This window comes from Canis lupus, chromosome 32, assembly GCF_003254725.2.
Source record: "Canis lupus dingo isolate Sandy chromosome 32, ASM325472v2, whole genome shotgun sequence".
Lineage (NCBI taxonomy): Eukaryota > Metazoa > Chordata > Mammalia > Carnivora > Canidae > Canis > Canis lupus.
Genome location: NC_064274.1, coordinates 997057 through 1015544, shown reverse-complemented (window position 1 = coordinate 1015544; position 18488 = coordinate 997057). Strand labels below are relative to the sequence as shown.

The 18488-nt window shown below is 36.9% G+C and overlaps 1 protein-coding gene across 21 annotated transcripts in view; it reads left to right on the top strand.

Moving 5' to 3' along the window:
* CCDC158 (coiled-coil domain containing 158) overlaps nucleotides 1–18488 on the top strand; it is a 127621-nt gene that overhangs the window by 80076 nt on the left and 29057 nt on the right. For 3 of the 21 annotated variants that reach the window (XR_007407833.1, XR_003128024.3, XR_003128018.3), the window contains exon 20: nucleotides 171–313. The exons of the other annotated variants lie outside the window; for them this stretch is intronic. The gene's annotated coding sequence lies outside the window, so the exon portion shown is untranslated. The remainder of the gene's footprint in view (nucleotides 1–170; nucleotides 314–18488) is intronic. 21 annotated transcript variants of the gene reach the window in all.

Here is an 18488-nt window from a genome sequence, read left to right as displayed (position 1 = left end):
ATTTTGTATCCCGAAAATTTACTGAATTCGTTTATAACTTCTAGCAATCTTTTGGTGGAGTCTTTCAGGTTTTCTATATATAGTATATCTGCAAATACTGAAAGATGTACTTCTTTCTTATTGATTTGGAGGCCTTTTATTTATTTTTGCTGTCTGATTGTTGTGTCTAGGACTTCCAATACTATGTTGAATAAAAGTGGGGAGAGTAGACATCTTGTCTTGTTCCTGACCACAGAGGAAAAGCAACCAGTTTTTCCCCGTTAAGGATGATGTTAGCTCTGGATCTTTCATCTACAGCCTTTATTATGTTGAGGTATGTTCCCTCTAAACCTACTTTATAGAGGATTTTTATCATGAATGGATATTGTACTTTGTCAAATGCTTTTTCTACATTTTTTGAAATGATTATATGGTTCTTACCCATTCTCTGATTGATGTGATATATGTATTTATTGATTTGCAAATGTTGAACCACCCTTGCAACCCAGGAATAAATCCCACTTGATCATGGTGAATGATTTTTTTAAAATGTATTATTGGATTTGGTTTGCTAGTATTTTGTTGAGGATTTTTGCATCTATGTTCCCTGGGGATATTGATCTGTAGTTCTCTTTTTTAGTGATATCTTTATCTGGCTTTGGTATCAGGGTAATGCTGGCCTCAGAATGAATTTGGAAGTTTTCCTTTTTTATTTTTTGGGATATTTGGGGAAGAACAGATTAACTCTTTTTTAAATGTTTGGTAGAATTCACCTATGAAGCATCTGGTCCTGGACTTTTGTTTGTTGGGAGTTTTTTGATTATTGATTCAGTGTCTTTGCTGATTATCAGTTTGTTCATATTTTCTCTTTCTTCCTATTACAGTTTTGGTAGATTATATATTTCTAGCAATTTATCCATTTCTTTTATGTTGTCCAATTTGTTGACATATAGTTTTTCATAATATTCTCTTGTAATTGTTTGTATTTCTATGGTGTTGGTTGTTATTTCTCTTCTCTCATTTGGGATTTTATTTATTTGAGTCCTTTATTTTTTTTCTTGGTAAGTCTGGCTAGAGGTTTATCAACTTGAATCACTTTTTTTCCCCAAAGAACCAGCTCCTGGTTTCATTGATCTATTTTATTGCCTTTTTAGTTTCTATATCATTTATTTCTACTCTAATATTTATTTCTTCCTTCCTTCTGGCTTTAGGTTTGGTTTGTCCTTTCTATAGCTCCTTTAGCTGTAATTTTAAGTTGTTTGAGATTTTTCTTGCTTCCTGAGTTAAGCCTGTATTGCTATACACTTCCCTCTTAGAACTACTTTTGCTGCATTCCAGTTTTTGGACCGTTGTGTTTTCATTGTCATTTTGTTTCCATGTACTTACTTTATTTCTTCTTTAATTTCCTGGTTGACCCATTCATTGTTTAATAGCATGTTATTTAACTTCCATGTGTTTGTAGTCATTCCAAATTTTTCTTGTGGTTGACTTCTAGTTTCATAGCACTGTAGTCAGAAAAGATGCATAGTATGACTTCGATCTTCTTGAATTTGTTGAGTCTTATTTTAAGGCCTATTTTGTAATCTATTCTGAAGAATGTTCCATGTACACTTGAAAAGAATATGTATTCTGCTGTTTTAGGATGGAATGTTCTGAATATATCTGTTAAATCCATCTGTTCCAGTGTGTCATTCAAAGCCATTGTTTCCTTGCTGATGTTCTCTTTAAGTAGTTTGTCTCTTGATGTAAGTGGAGTCCCCTATTATTATTGTATTATTATTGACTAGTTCCTTTATGTTGTTATTAACTGTTTTATGTATTTGGCTGCTCCTAGGTTGATGCATAAATATTTATAATTGTTAAACCTTCTTGTTGGATTGTCCCCTTTATTATTATATAGTGTCCTTCTTTCTCTCTTGTCATCATCTTTGTTTTAAAGTCCATTTTCTCCAGGGTACCTTGGTGGCTCAGTCAGTTGAGTGTCTGACTTTTGATTTCATTTTGGATCATGATCTCAGGGTGGTGGGATTGGGCCCCACGTTGGACTCCATGCTGGACATGGAGCCTGCTTGGGATTCTCTCTTTTCTTCTCCCTCTGCCCCTCCCCTCCCACTCATGCTTTTTCCTCTCTCTCTCTCTCAAATAAAAAAATAAATAAATAAAGTCTGTTTTGTCTGATAATAAGTATTGCTACTCCAGCTTTCATTTGACATCCATTTACACAATAGGTATTTCTCCATACCCTCACTTTTCAATCTGCAGGTGTCTTTAGGTCTAAAATGAATCACTTGTAGGCAGAATATAGATGAGTCTTGTTTTTTAATCTAATCTCACCTTGTTTTTTGATTGGACCATTTAGTCTGTATATGTATTTATTATCATTTTATTATTTGTTTTTTGGTTGTTTCTGAAGATTTTCTCTAATGCTTTCTTGTCTTTCATGGTTTGCTGATTCACTTTGGTGATATATTGGATTCATTTCTCTTTATTCTTTGCATATCTATTAGTGTTTTTTGATATATGGTTCCCATTAGGTTTGTATATAACCTCTTCTGCATACAGCAGTCTATATTAAGTTGGTGGTCATTTAAGTTTGAACCCATTCTTTATTCCTCTCCTTCCCACATTTTAGGTGTATGTTGTTATATTTTATATCCTTTTAATTTTTTTAAGATTTTATTTATTTATTCATGACAGACACACACACACAGAGGTAGAGACACAGGCAGTGGGAGAAGCAGGCTCCATGCAGGGAACCCGATGTGGGACTCGATCCTGGGTCTCCAGGATCTCACCCTGGGCCGAAAGCAGCGCTAAACCGCTGAGCCACCGGGGCTGCCCTTTTATATCCTTTTATTTTGTGAGTCCTGTGAATGTTTTTTTTACAGAAATATTCTGTAAATATTTTTACTGCTTTTGTGTTTCCTACCTTTATATTATTACTTTTAGTCTCTCCTTCCTACTCAGAGTCCCCTTTAATATTTCTTGCAAGGTTGCTTTATGGTCATGATCTCCTTTATTAGTTTTTGTGTATCTGGGAAACTCTTTTTTTTTTTTTTTAATTTTTTATTTATTTATGATAGTCACAGAGAGAGAGAGAGAGAGAGAGAGGCAGAGACACAGGCAGAGGGAGAAGCAGTCTCCATGCACGGGGAGCCCGACGTGGGATTCGATCCCGGATCTCCAGGATCGCGCCCTGGGCCAAAGGCAAGCGCCAAACTGCTGCGCCACCCAGGGATCCCTCTGGGAAACTCTTTATCTCTCCTCTAGTCTGAGTGATAGCCTTGTTGGATAGAGTATTCTTGGCTCCACATTTTTCCCATTCAGTACTTTGAATATATCATGCTAATCTCTTCTGGCATGCCAAGTTTCTGTTAAGAAATGTCCAGCTAGTTTTATGGGTTATCCCTTGTGAGTTAAGGACTACTTTTGTTGCTTTTAAGATTTTTTTCTTTTATTACTATATTGCCAGTTTAATTACAGTATGTCTTGGTGTGGATCTGATTTTGTTAATTTTTATGAGAGTTCTCTGTGCCTCCTGGTTCTGGATATCTATTTCTTTCCCAAGAATAAGGACGTTTTCAGCTATTATTTCTTCAAATAAATTTTCTATCCCCTTTTCTCTGTCTCTTTCTTCTGGGACTCCTATAATGAATGTTACTACATTTAATGTAGTCACTGAGCTCCTTTAATTAAGTCTATTCTCATTTTACATAATTCTTTTTTCTCTCTTTTGTTCAGCTTGATTACTTTCTACTACTCTGTCTTCTAGGTCACTTATTTTTTCCTCTGCTTCTTCCATCTTGCTGTTCGTTCCATTAAGAGTGTTTCTATTATAGTCTTTATCTCTGCTATGTTATTCCTTATCTTTGGGTTAAGCTTCTCACTCAGGTCTTCCACTCTTGTCTCAAGTCCAGTGAGTATCCTTATGGTCATTGCTTTAAATACTCCATTAGGCATGTGACATATCTGTTTTGCTTATTAGATCTTTGGACACAGTCTTGTCCTGTTCTTTCATTTGGGATACATTTGTCTGTCTTCTCATTTTGTCTAAGTCTCTGTACCTATTTCTGCATGTTACAAAAGTCAGCTATATCTCATTTTCTTGAGGGTAATGGCCTTATGAAGAAGAGGTCCTGTAGTGCCCTGCCTTATGGTGTCCCCACTTCCCCAGATCCTGGTGCTTCCCAGAGCATCTTCAGTGTTTGCTGCATGTGCTCTGCTGTTTTGTCCTGGACACTTTTTTTTTTTTTTTTTAAAGATTTTATTTATTTATTCATGACAGTCACAGAGAGAGAGAGAGAGAGGCAGAGACACAGGCAGAGGGAGAAGCAGGCTCCATGCACCGGGAGCCCGATGTGGGATTCGATCCCGGGTCTCCAGGATCGCGCCCTGGGCCAAAGGCAGGCGCCAAACCGCTGCGCCACCCAGGGATCCCTGTCCTGGACACTTTTATCTGTCAGACCAGTGGTCTGAAGAGGCTCTCTTTCCCCGTTGTGGACAATGTTTGGTCCCTGGCCTGAATGGTGGCATGTTTTAACTAGGTGTGGTCTGGTCTATTTGTGAAATGAAGACCTATTGCCACTACCACTGGAACCAAGGCTTCACAAAACTCCCAAGGTGGGAGGCACTGTATGAGTAGTGTTTTAGTCTGGTCTTCTGGGAGAAGCTGCCTGCTACACTGGGATTGAGGCAAGCATGACTAGGAGGGGTGGGGTAGTTACACTGCAGTGTGGAGGGAAGGGTAGTGGGGCTTGGTATAAGCAAGTTAGGTAGCTGTTGGCTCTGAGCTGGTTCCCACAGGTGGCCCTGTGCTTACGTTGAGGGGGAGGGCAGGGAAATGGCACCAGCCAGTTCCTTTGTTCCCAGAGCAATCTCTCTGTGAATGCTGTCTCTGGGACACACTCCAAGATGAGTAAATAACATCCCCACCATGTGCCCCAGGTGCTCTTCAGACCACAGTTTCCATTCTGTGTGTCCACAGGTGGTTTGTTCACTTTCTGTCCAAGAGCAGTGCAGTGCCCTCTGGGCTCTATCCATCTAAGCCCACTGACCTTTAAAACTCTAGACTTTAAGCCCCATTAATTGCTAGAAGTCACAAAACTCCACCCCTTTGGTTTTCCAAGCCAATTGCTATGGGGATTCATTTTCCCTGTCCACTCCCTTTTGTGTCAATCTGTCTCTCACCCTTTTCTATGACCATGGCTCCCTCTCTACTACACTGGCCAGGATCCATTTGTCTCCTAAACCACATCTCTGTATTCTCTGCCCTTTTCTTTTTTTTTTTTTTCTCTGCCCTTTTCAATGTAACCTCTTCTACCTTTAGTTATGAAGGTTGTTCTGGCACTCTTCGTGTCATTACTAGGGTATTTGGGATGATTTGATAGTTATCTAGTTGTATTTGTGGGATGAGGTGAGCCTAGAATCTTCCTACTCCACTGCCATCTTCCAGTCCATGAATAATAATTATTAAAGTAAATTATTTGTCTTATGTTCAGTGCTTTCCATTACAAAGGAAATGGTGAGATGGCAAAAATAAGCATCACTTCAAATGCCAAAGGCAGATTAGTGGTATAGCTAATATTCTACCAAGATGAAAATGATTTGCTGTGTATTGTTTCTTCATGGATATGAATTTATGTATAATTATAAAGTTTTAGTCATCATAAAATGTTTTCTTTTTAGTTAAAATGTTAAAGACTTTGGAAAATTTTAGTTTTAACTTTTTATACTTTAAAGCTCCAGGAAAAACGTATGTGCAATGTAAAATTTTTTTTAACTTTTTATTTTATTTTATTTATTTATGATAGTCACACACAGAGAGAGAGAGAGAGAGAGAGAGAGAGAGAGAGGCAGAGACATAGGCAGAGGGAGAAGCAGGCTCCATGCACCAGGAGCCCGACGTGGGATTCGATCCTGGGCCTCCAGGATCGCACCCTGGGCCAAAGGCAGGCGCCAAACCACTGCGCCACCCAGGGATCCCTGCAATGTAAAATTGAGGCTTTGTCTGCTCTGAAGATACATATTTATGGAACCACTAATCCCGTGCAACCGGTATTCATCCCCATCTCCAAAGAAATGAAACATATTCCAAAAATAACACATAAAAATCTATTTCAGTAGTTAACAGTATAGCAACAGGATCACTAGTGACCTGCCAGTTATCCCACCTGTGCATTTAAATGAAAGGCATGGGCTGCGAAATGACTAAAAGTGGAAAAGGATTTCTCTCACACACTTTAGATGTGTACACAGAACAAGCTATCACACAACAAATAATAAAAACATTCTATCAAATAACAACAATAATAAAAGTTAAACATGCTTCTGTTTGGAGGTGGGTGGAGAAAGAGCAAGACACTGCTGCTTTTTGTTTTAAGTGTTATAAAATTATCTTTAAAATTATGTACATGTTATATTGATAAAAATTAAATCATCCCCCCCCCCAAAAAAAATAAACTCACAACCAAACAGCAACAAAGAACATTTGACTAGAAGTCATTAGCATGTCTCCCTACTTACTTCTGTGACCTTGGAAAGCCAAATATATTGTGCCTTGCTCTTTTCATCTCTAATGAAGAGTCTAGACTAGATGACCTCTAGCGTCATCGGGAAACATTAGCTCTGAAATTACATGACTTTTTATTACCGAAAAGCCAGCCTAGGAGATTTGTCTAATTGTGCAATAAATAAACTCTACTTGATTATAAAGAATCTCATGCATCAGTGAAAAGGTACCAGTTATGTCTATTGGATAAAAATTTTAAATAATTCTAATTGCAGAAATGAACTATATTTCCTAAATAAACTGTTAAGCATGCTTTATATAATTTCATTTCTTAAAAATGTTTACTATAGGGGAATCCCTGTGTAGCTCAGCGGTTTAGTGCCTGTCTTTGGCCCAGGGCGTGGTACTGGAGCCCCGGTATCGAGTCCCATGTCGGGCTCCCGGCATGGAGCCTGCTTCTCCTGCCTGTGTCTCTGCCCCTCTCTCTCTCTCTGTCTATCATGAATAAATAAATAAAATCTTTAAAAAAAAATGTTTACTATATAATTTTATACAATATAAGTAACATATTCTTTGTTTTGTTCATTGATGTACCCCAACGTACCTAGCACAGTATCTAGCATATAGTAGTCAATAAATATTTGTCAGGTGGTTGAACGAATTGAATTTATTGTAGAACATTATATTCTGGAGTCTGTTGTTTCTACTGGTAAGTCAATTTTAAGTGTTCCTGTTGGTCTTTTGGAGGTGATTGTTTCTCTGACCACTTTTTTTTTTTTAAAGATTTTATTTATTAATTTGAGAAAGAGAGTGCAAGCAGGGAGAGGAACAGAGGATGAGGGAAAAACAGACTCTGTACTGAATGTGAGTGTGGAGCCCCACATGGGGCCCAATCCCACAACCTTGAGATCATAACCTGAGCCAAAATCAAGACCAAAATCAAGAGTTGGACAGTTAATTAACTGAGCCACCCAGCTACCTCTCTCTGACCACTTTTAAGACTTCCTCTTTATTTCAGTTTATAGCAACTTGACTGTGATGTGCCTAGGTGTGGTCTTCTTTATATTTATTTTTCTTGAGGTTCACTGATCTTAATAGAAATCTGGATTAAAAAAAAAAAAGAAATCTGGATTGATATCTTTCATTGATTTTAGAAAAATTTTATCCCTTACCTTCTCAATTATTTTTTCTGTCCCATTCCCTTGTTTCCTTCTCATAGTTGTACTATTAAAACATTATTTTTTAAAATTGGTATGTGATAACTACATTATCTGAATCTCCTATGGGCCTATGACCATTGTTTTTCTTGGCTTTTAGTCATGTGGTTGTCCAGTCTCTTTTTTTTCTTTTTTAAATACTTTATTTTTTTTAGAGTAGTTTTAGGTTCACAAAAAAATTGAGAGAAAGGTCAGAGATTTCCCCACACTGGACAGCCTCCCCATTATCAATATCACTCACTGGAATGGTATGTTTGCCACCAAGGATGGCTCTACACTGACATAGTATCATTACTACAAGTCCATAGTTTATGTTGAAGTTCACTCTTGATATTGTATATTATATGGATTTGGACAAATGTATAATGACATAATATCCATTATTATATTATACAAAGTATTTTTACTGCCCTCAAAACCTGTGCTCCTCTCATTTATTCCTCCCATTCACTTCCACACCGACAACCACTGGTCTTTTTACTGTCTCCATATTTCCAGAATGTCATATAGTTGGAATCATACAGTATGAAGCATTTTAAGATTGACTTCTTTCACTCAGTAATATGCACCAAAGTTTCCTCCATGTCTTTTCATATCATGGCTTGATAGCTCATCTTCACACTGAGTAATATTCCATTGTCTGAATGTACCATAGTTTGTTTATTCATTCACCTACTGAAGGGCATCTTGGTTGATTCCAAGTTTTTATAATTATGAATAAAGCCTCTATAGACATTCAGCTTTTTGTGTGGACCTGAGATTTCAGCTCCTTTGGGTAAGTATCAAGGACCATGATTTCTGGATCATATGATAATAGTATGTTTAGTTTTGTAAGAAACTGCAAACTGTATTCTGCAATGGCTGTACCATTTTGCACTTCCACCAGAAATAAATGAGAGTTCATGCTGCTCCACATACTGGCCATTATTTGGTGTTGTCTGTTTTCTGGATTTTGGCTATTCTAATAAGAGCATAATAGTATCTCGTTGTTTTGATTTGCATTTCTCTAATGGCATATGCTCTGGAACCTCTTTTCATATGCTTTTTTGACATCTATACATCTTCTTTGGTTGAAGTGTCTGTTGAGGTCTTTAGTCCATTTTTTTCATTGTTTGCTTTCTTTCTAAATAATTGAGTTCTGGACATTGACTATGAAAAATTAGATAATTTTAGTTTCTAGATGACATTATTTTCCTTCATAGAGGATTTACATTAGCTTCCGGCTGGTAGCTAAAGTAAGCTCACTAACAATCCCACATCACTTTAACTCATTTGAGAACTGAGATGGTTCAGATAAGGCTCTTACCCGAAGCCTGAGGTTTAGCAGTTGGCTTATCTTCTACCTCTTTGATAGAGTTTTTATCCCCCTAGCTTCTTGATTCTGCCAAAAGCTCATCTCGGGGCAGCCCCTGTGGCACAGTGGTTTGGCGCCACCTGCAGCCCGGGGTGTGATCCTGGAGACCCAGGATCCAGTCCCACGTTGGGCTTCCTGCGTGGAGCCTGCTTCTCCCTCTGCCTGTGTCTCTGCCTCTTTCTCCTCTCTCTCTGAATAAATAAATAAATAAATCTTTAAAAAAAAAAAAAAAAAAAAAGCTCATCTCATCTTCCCAGCCTCTCAGCCGGTTCTTTTAGAATTGATTAATGTTACCAGAGAAGATGAAGATGGCTTTAACTACTTCCCTAGTCTGAATTTTCTTTTGTTCCAGACTTCAGCCCATAATTCTTTACTATACTGATCGCTCTCTAACATTGTCAAGAAGACTTAAAAATTTTATGTGTATACTTTTCTAGTGAATTTCTGAACAGAAAGGTGGTTTTACTGTTACTGGAAAAATAACTCTTCTACTGTTACTTTCTGCTGATACAATTTTAGATATTATCTATAGGGGATCCCTGGGTGGCTCAGCGGTTTGGCGCCTGTCTTTGGCCCAGGGCGCGATCCTGGAGTCCCAGGATCGAGTCCCACGTCGGGCTTCCTGCATGGAGCCTGCTTCTCCCTCCTGTGTCTCTGCCTCTCTCTCTATGTCTATCATAAATAAATAAATAAACCTTTAAAAAAAAACAAAAAAACAAAAAAACAAAAAAAAGATATTATCTATAAATTTATGCTATAGAATATAAAAATTTACCTCTCTTTTAACCATGCATGTATATACACTTTTCTTTTCCTGCATATTCTCCATTATATATTCATACACATTTGTTTAAGTCACATTGTTCAGATTATTGACAATGTAAATATTGTTCTCTAGCTTAACTGTACAGTGAACTGTGATTATACTTCCTTTTTGCCCTTAGATTTAATAATTGTCTTGTTTTACTTTGGTTATTTTTCTAGATATCTAGAACCAGTTATCCCTCAAACATTCTCTGAAAAACAACTATAAAATTCCTTTTAGTATGAGCAATCAGATATTTTATCAATTCCTTGTTCATATATTCATGTGTTATGCATAATACTTGTAGAGCCCTCTGCATTCCTCTTCTGATCTGGAGTGGTCACTCTCTAGGCTTGCCACACTGTTGCCTTCTTGGATTTTCCTTCTTTCATAATCCAGGGAATTCCCTTCACCTTTTTTTCTGTTCCTTAGTTTTATTTATTTATTTATTTATTTTTAATTTTTATTTATTTATGATAGTCACACAGGGAGAGAGAGAGAGAGAGGCAGAGACACAGGCAGAGGGAGAAGCAGGCTCCATGCACCGGGAGCCCGACGTGGGATTCGATCCCGGGTCTCCAGGATCGCGCCCTGGGCCAAAGGCAGGCGCCAAACCGCTGCGCCACCCAGGGATCCCTGTTCCTTAGTTTTAATTCCCTTTCTTGGTTTCTTTCTTTCTTTTGGTGGGGCAAATGATGCAGGGGCTAACTATGAAAGGGTGAATTTCATTCTTTAAGTGTTTTAAAACTTTGCATGTCTGAAAATACCATTATTCTTCACTTACATGTGATTGATGCTCAAAGTCTTGTTGTGGTAGTGCTATTTTGACTGCAGAGCCTTTGTCTGTGACTTGTTTTTGTTCTTTTTTCTTAGCGTTTGTAGGGTCTTTATCCCTCATAGATTGATTTCAAGATGATGCCTGTGGGGTTTTTTCTTTTCATTGTGGTGGGTACCTAGCAGGCTCTTGTATTCTTTTGTTCTCAGAAATTTTCTTGTATCATTTATTTGATCATTTTCTCCCTCCATTTTTATCTTCTCTCTTTTTAGAATTTCTGTTAGTAACCTATTAGGCCTCTTGGACCTGTGTAGTCATCTTTAATTCCAACTTCCATGTTAATCTCCTCATCTTTTATTCCTTCCTCTTAGGAAATTTCCTCAACTCTTTCTTCTAAACATTTTTGAAATTTTTTTCTGATATCATTCATATAGGTGTGTGTGTATACATATATATTTTAATTTCCAGGATCTCTTTTCTCTTTATATAGTTTTATATTCTTTTGTGATGCAGTACTTCTCATTTCTGTTTAAAAATATTAACTTCAGTTTTTCAGTAATTTCTCCGGTCAAAAATCATTGATTTTTTTCAAATTTGTTTTTTGTTTGAAATCTGTCATTCAAGACTTTCCTTCAATGTTTAGTGATCATTGGCTCTTCATTCATATTTAAGATTGAAGCCCTAAGGGATGCCTGCCTGGGTGGCTCAGCGGTTGAGCGGCCCAGGGTGAGATCCTGGAGTCCTGGGATCGAGTCCCACATCAGGCTCCCTGCATGGAACCTGCTTCTCTCTCTGCCTGTGACTCTGTCTCTCATGAATAAATAATAAAATCCTTAAAAAAAAAAAAAAGATTGAAGCCCTAAAAAGCTGCTTAAAAGGTCTTTGTAAGGTTGACAGGATTTGTCAGCTGGTAGATAGTTAAGTGTTGCTTTTTTTATTGAGGGACCCTAAAATTATGTGTAGGTTTTTTTCTTGGTCCTGTGAGTTCTCCTAATGAGGGAGTCTCTTACTACTGGCTTATAGGTATAAATCACCTGCCAGGATTCTGAGACATGAGTGGGGTGAGGAGTCTGGGGTATCTATATATCCATACAATCTCACTTAAGTGCTCATGTTTTCATTTTGCAACCTTACTCTTGCTATGCCACATAGCAAAATCCTCTGGTTCAACCTTTGTAACCTTTGGAGCCTTTGGAGCCTAAAGTCCTCTGGTTCAACCTCATGTAGAAATTAAGCCTCTAAATTCAGGGGAAAAGAATGAGTGATTACCCGACTATGTGGGGAGATTCTAACAGCTTCTCCCATAGACTTTTAGCCAGCCCTCCCATTTTGCTGTTCTTTCTCTTATTTTGGCCTTCAGAAATACATGAGGCCTCCAATTTCTGTCCCTTTTTGGAATACTCTCATGCAGAGCAGCTTGCTTCTTGTTGTCTACTTCTGTGCAGCTACTTTAAGTTTTAGCTTTCTTTGTTATGCTTAATCAGTTACAAATTATGCATTTGCTTTCCATCTCCTAAAATTTTGTTATCCTTATTCATCTAATGTTATCTCTTTCTTTTTCTCTTTATCCTTATTAATTCCTTTAGTGTCCTTTCAGTTGGGCTGCAGATAGAGTAGACATAATGTTCAAAAGTGGAATATTACTGTTTGCATTCTTCTGCATTGCCCCTTCAGTTATCTTGTTAATTTTAGTCTGCCTATTCAATAATTCTAATGATAGTTGAAATTTACTGAATACCAGGTACTGTTCAAAGTACTTTCTGTAGATTGTCTGATTTATTCCCCACAATTGCCCACATAAGGTAAGTGCTATTACTATCCATATTTTACAGATGAAGAAACTGAGGTTTGGAAAAACTAAGTGACTTACATACAATTCACTTATTAAAAACAGTTATGCCAAGATTTAACCAACACAGCCTCAGTCTAGATCCTGTGTTCTTTTTTTTTTTTAAGATTTTATTTATTTATTCATGAGAGATACACACAGAGAGAGAGAGAGAGACAGAGACACAGGCAGAGGGAGAAGCAGGCTCCATGCAGGGAGCCCAAGGCAGGACTCGATCCCAGGTCTCCAGGATCACACCCTGAGCCGAAGGCAAATGCCCAACCGCTAAGCCACCCAGGCGTCCCTAGATCCCGTGTTCTTAACTATTATTCTCTACTGCTTCTCTACGCTACAATACTGAATGCTGTTTATAAAAAAAATTTAAATAATTGATGATGTAAATAGATTATCTGCCTGAACTAATATTGTATTTCATACATGCATATACATATGCACATATACATACAAATACACGCACATGTTCATTGATATCTTGATATAGAAGAATTTTAATGTTTCACATAGAGGCTATTTGCATATAAAAATAAAATATTTCCAGGGACACCTGGGTGGCTCAGCAGTTTAGCACCTGCCTTCGGCCCAGGGCATGATCCTGGAGACCCAGGATTGAGTCTCTCATTGGGCTCCCTGCATGGAGCCTGCTTCTCCATCTGCCTGTGTCTCTGTCTTTCTCTCTCTCTCTCTCTCTCTCTGTGTGTCTCTCATGAATAAATAAATAAAATCTTTAAAAATAAAAATAAAATATTTCCAAGACAATGTAATTTATTTTATTTATATATCAGGATCTATGCACATACATTATATGTAATGTGTACTAGTTATGCTTGATCTTTGCCACCAAAATATCCATGATGTGGGCAAGAATTTTAGCAACACTTTGTGTTTGTTTTTTTTCTACTCATTCTCAGTTTACAATATAAATAATATATTTATATTCTAAGTAGATATTTATATTGCAGTTTTATTATAGTCTTCTAACAGATATATAAGTGTAAGAGATAGGCTTGGGTCAGACATTCTCAAAATAGAATAGTCTAATTCAAACTGAATGAGATCAAGCTTTTATTTTTAGCTTTTCCATTTATCTTCTATCTTTGGAGAATGGAGATAGGACCAGTTGAGAAGTACATAGTCTCCTTAGACATTACTTATCTTACATCATAACTCCTACGTTGCCCTGTAATGGACTTGAGGCCATTAGAGAGAACCATATTTGGAAAAGATAGAAGTACATTAGAGATATAATTTAGGAGTCATTTTGGCAACAAATCTAACATTAAATGATTTCTGAGTCAAAATGTAATAGGAAACTAATCCAATCACAAAATAAACCTTAAGTTTAACTGAAGAGAATAAGCTTGTGATCCCTGGGTGGCGCAGCAGTTTAGCGCCTGCCTTTGGCCCAGGGCGCCATCCTGGAGACCCGGGATCGAGTCCCACGTCGGGCTCCCGGTGCATGGAGCCTGCTTCTCCCTCTGCCTGTGTCTCTGCCTCTCTCTCTCTCTCTCTCTGTGACTATCATAGATAAATAAAAATTAAAAAAAAAATAAAAAAGAGAATAAGCTTATATTCTTCCCTTGAAACCAAAAGCATATGGAAGTTTTAACCTGAAAATGTAGATCCTCTAGAAATAGCCTTAATATGTATCCTAAGGGTCAAAAGTTTGGGGTGGGGGGGAGCATGTTTTTTTTTTTTAAGATTTTCTTTATTCATAGAGACAGAGAGAAAGGGGCAGAGACACAGGCAGAGGGAGAAGCAGGCTCCATACAAGAAGCCTGATGTGGGACTCGATCCTGGGTCTACAGGATCACACCCCAGGCTGCAGGCGGCGCTAAACCGCTGTGCCACCGGGGTTGCCTGGAGCATGGTTTTTTAATGGAGTCCAGTAACTTCAGGAGGAGCTAGCTATGTTTAATTATTTCTCTACCGGCCAGACAAGACTCATACATAAACAGTGTTTTAAAATTTTTCACTTCCTAGCTATTTTCTAATATTAAGAAGTACTTTACTCACATTGTAAATCAAAATATTTCCATATGAATTAGATAATAATGTATTAAAGAAGATAATTTTGACTAAGTAAAACTAATACTGACCACCAAAACTAATCACAAACCATAACAAAATTAAAAGGAAATCAAAAACAAAAAAATATTTTGAATAGACAAAGAGCTAGTATCTATCATATAGAGAGTTTTTACATATCTGGATGAAGACAGTATACACTCTAAAAGAAAAGTATACTGAAGATACCAATTTTGTAGATATAAAATTCACAAATAAGGAACGCCAATATCCAATAAACATGAAAAAAAGTTCAAGTTAATTTATAAACAACTACATGTCAAAGCAAAAATAAACTACCAATTTTGCATATAAATGGTAAAGTGGTAATAGGGTGTGCATTCTTGCCCCTCTTCTATTATACCCTGCTGATAAATGTATAGATTGACATGATTTTTTTGTTTTTGCTTCCAAACCCCACAATCTCTTTTTTCTTTTTTTTTCTTTCTAAATTAATAGACTTGATATTTCTTTTTTTTTTTTAAGATTTTATTTATTTATTTACTCATGGGAGACAGAGAGAGAGAGAGAGGCAGAGACACAACACAGGCAGAGGGAGAAGCAGGCTCCATGCAGGGAGCCTGACGGGGGACTCGATCCCGGGTCTCCAGGATCCTGCCCTGGGCTGAAGGCAGAGCTAAACCACTGAGCCACCGGGACTGCCCTAGACTTGATATTTCTAAAGTAGTTTTAGGTTTACAGAAAAATTGAGCAGATACTAGATACATTTATTACAAAAGATGAGCTGATATAGATACATTATTATTAAAGTCTGTAGTTTACATTGGCCCCTTGTGTTGTCCATTCTGTGGCTCAAAAGCCATTATACAAATGTATAGTATCATAAAGAGTAGTTTTACCACCCTACAAGTGCACTGGCTTTCACCTATTCATTACTCCCTTCCTTACTCTGAACCCCTAGCAGCCAGTGATCTTTTTTACTGTCTCCATAGTTTTGCCTTTTCCAGAGTATCATATAAGAGGAATCATTTAAGATGTGGTCTTTTCAGATTTTCTTTCACTTAGTAATATATTTGCAAAATTCTGTGTCTTGTCATGAATTAATAGGTAATTTCTTTTTGCCACGTAATAATATTTCATAGTATGGATGCACCACAGTTTATCCATTCACCTATTAAAGGACTCCTGATTGCTTCTGAACTTTGGCAGTTATGAATAAATCTCCCATATGCATCCAGATGTAAGGTCTGCATCTCATTTTTTTTTACATGTGCATGTCCAGTTGTCCCAGCACCATTTGTTGAAAATACCGCCCTTTCTCCATTGAGTTGCCTTTGCTGTTTTGTTAAAGATCAGTTGACTATATTTGTGTAGGACTGTTTCTGGCTCTTTATTCTGTCCCATTGATTTATTTGTTTATTTTATTTTTTGTTTATTTGTTTTGTGCCACTCTGTCTTATCATGGTAAGTCTTGAAATGGAGTACTGTCAATTTTCCAACTTTGCTATCAAGATTGTGTTTGCTATCCTGAGTTTTTTGCTTTTCCATATAAACTTCAGAAGCAACTTGTCAGTATCCACAAAATTTTTAAATTACTGAGATTTTGATTGAGATTGCATTGAATTCGTAAATCAGATTGAAAAGAACTGAATCAATACTGAGGCTTCTTATCCATAAATGTGGAATATTTCTCCACTTATTTAGATCTTCTTTGATTTCTTATGTCTGAATTTTGTCGTGTAATTCATATAGGTCTTGTATATATTTTGTTAGATTTATACCTAAGTATTTTACATTTTTGGTACTAATGTAAATGGTATTATGTTTTTAATTTTTAAATTCCTGTTGTTCATTGCTGGTGTATAGGAAAGCAGTTGATTTTTGTATATTAATCTTGTGTCCTGCCACCTTGCAATAACCTCTTATTTGTTCCAGGAGTTTTGTTGTTATTATTGATTCTTTGAGATTTTGCTGCATAAAGAATCATGTCATTTGTGAAGAAAGAAAGTTTTAATTCCTCCTTTGCAAATCTGTACACCTTTTCTTTTTGGTATGACTAGGACTATGACTACTGGGATGATTTTGAATATAAGTGGTGAGAGGGGACATTTTTTTTTTTTAATTTTTATTTATTTATGATAGTCACACACAGAGAGAGAGAAGCAGAGACATAGGCAGAAGGAGAAGCAGGCTCCATGTACCGGGAGCCCGACGTGGGATTCGATCCTGGGTCTCCAGGATCGTGCCCTGGGCCAAAGGCAGGCGGCAAACCGCTGCACCACCCAGGGATCCCGAGAGGGGACATTCTTACCTTGTTTTTTATCTTAGCAAGAAAGCATCTAGTTTCCTACTTTTTTTTTTTAAGATTTTATTTATTTATTCATGAGAGGGAGAGAGAGACAGAGACAGAGACACAGGTAGAGGGAGAAGCAGGCTCCATGCAGGGAGCCTGATGTGGGACTCCAGGATCACGCCCTGGGCCAAAGGCAGGTGCTAAACCAGTGAGCCACCCAGGGTTCCCCTAGTTTCCTACCATTAAGTATGATGTGGGCCACCTAGGTGGCTCAGTGGATTAATCATTTGACTCCTGATACCACCTTGGGTCTTGATCTCAGGTTCATGAGTTCAAGGCCTTCATTGGGCTACATGCTGGATGTGGAGCCCATTTTTTTTTTTTTAAAGTGTGATGTTAGCTATAAGTTTTTTGTAGATGCTCTTTACCAAATTGAGAACATTCCTTCTCTATTTCTAGTTTGCTGAGAACTTTTTATGATAAATTGGTGTTGGATTTTTTCAGATGCTTTTTCTGCATTTATTGATATGATTATGTGATTTTCTTTCTTTAGCCTGTTATTATAACTTAACTGCTTTAAGCATCTGTGTGCATGTTTTTATGTAGACAGAAGTTTTTTTTTAGACATAAGTTTTCAATATAATCTTATAATTAATTGATTTTTGAATGTTGAACTAGCTTTGATTACCTGGGATAAATCCCCCTTGATTGTGTTATATAACTTTTTGCATAAATTGTTGAATTATATATGCTAATATATATATTTTTTAAATTTTTATTTATTTATGATAGTCAGAGAGAGAGAGAGAGAGAGGCAGAAACATAGGCAGAGGGAGAAGCAGGCTCCATGCACCGGGAGCCCAATGTGGTATTCGATCCTGGGTCTCCAGAATCAAGGCCTGGGCCAAAGGCAGGCGCCAAACCGTTGCGCCACCCAGGGATCCCTATATGCTAATATATTGTTGAGTGTTTTTCTATCTGTGCTCTTGAGAGATATTGACCTTTAGTTTTCTTTTCTTGTAATTGTTTTGGTTTTGGTGTTAGGGTACTGCTTACCTCACAGAAATAGCATATAAGTACAGCTATTTTCTAAAAGAGATTGTAGGGAATTGGTGTAATTTCTTCCTTAAATGTTTGGTAGAGTTTACCAGTGAACTCATTTAGGTCTGGTTCTTTCTGTTTTGAAAGGTTATTAATTACTGATTTAATTTCTTTAATAGATTTAAGCTTGTTCAGATTATCTGTTTCTTCTTATGGAATTGGTCCATTTCATCTGTGTTATAAAATTTGTAGGAATAGAATTGTTTATAATTCTATATTTTTTTTCTTCTTTTGAAGCAGAATCCGATTAGAATTTTTTCATACTTATTTAAATAACTCATATCTAACATAAGTGTAGTATTCTGTGTCTGCCTATTTAAAATTTAATCTAAGAACAGGGTCCTTAACAGATTTACTTAGAGACCAATCAGATTTGAAAACATATGACTTAAGAGATAGATTGTTAAATCTAACCTAAGAGAGATTTTCTTAGAACTATCTTGGGTGGGAGACAATGTTTTCTTGTGAACATTCTATCTAGGAAGAATTACAAGAAAAGAGTAAGTGGTTTAACAAATTCAATTTTTACAGTCTGCTTTAAAACTTTTATGTTAAAAATAAAAGAGTATAAAAGCATAACAT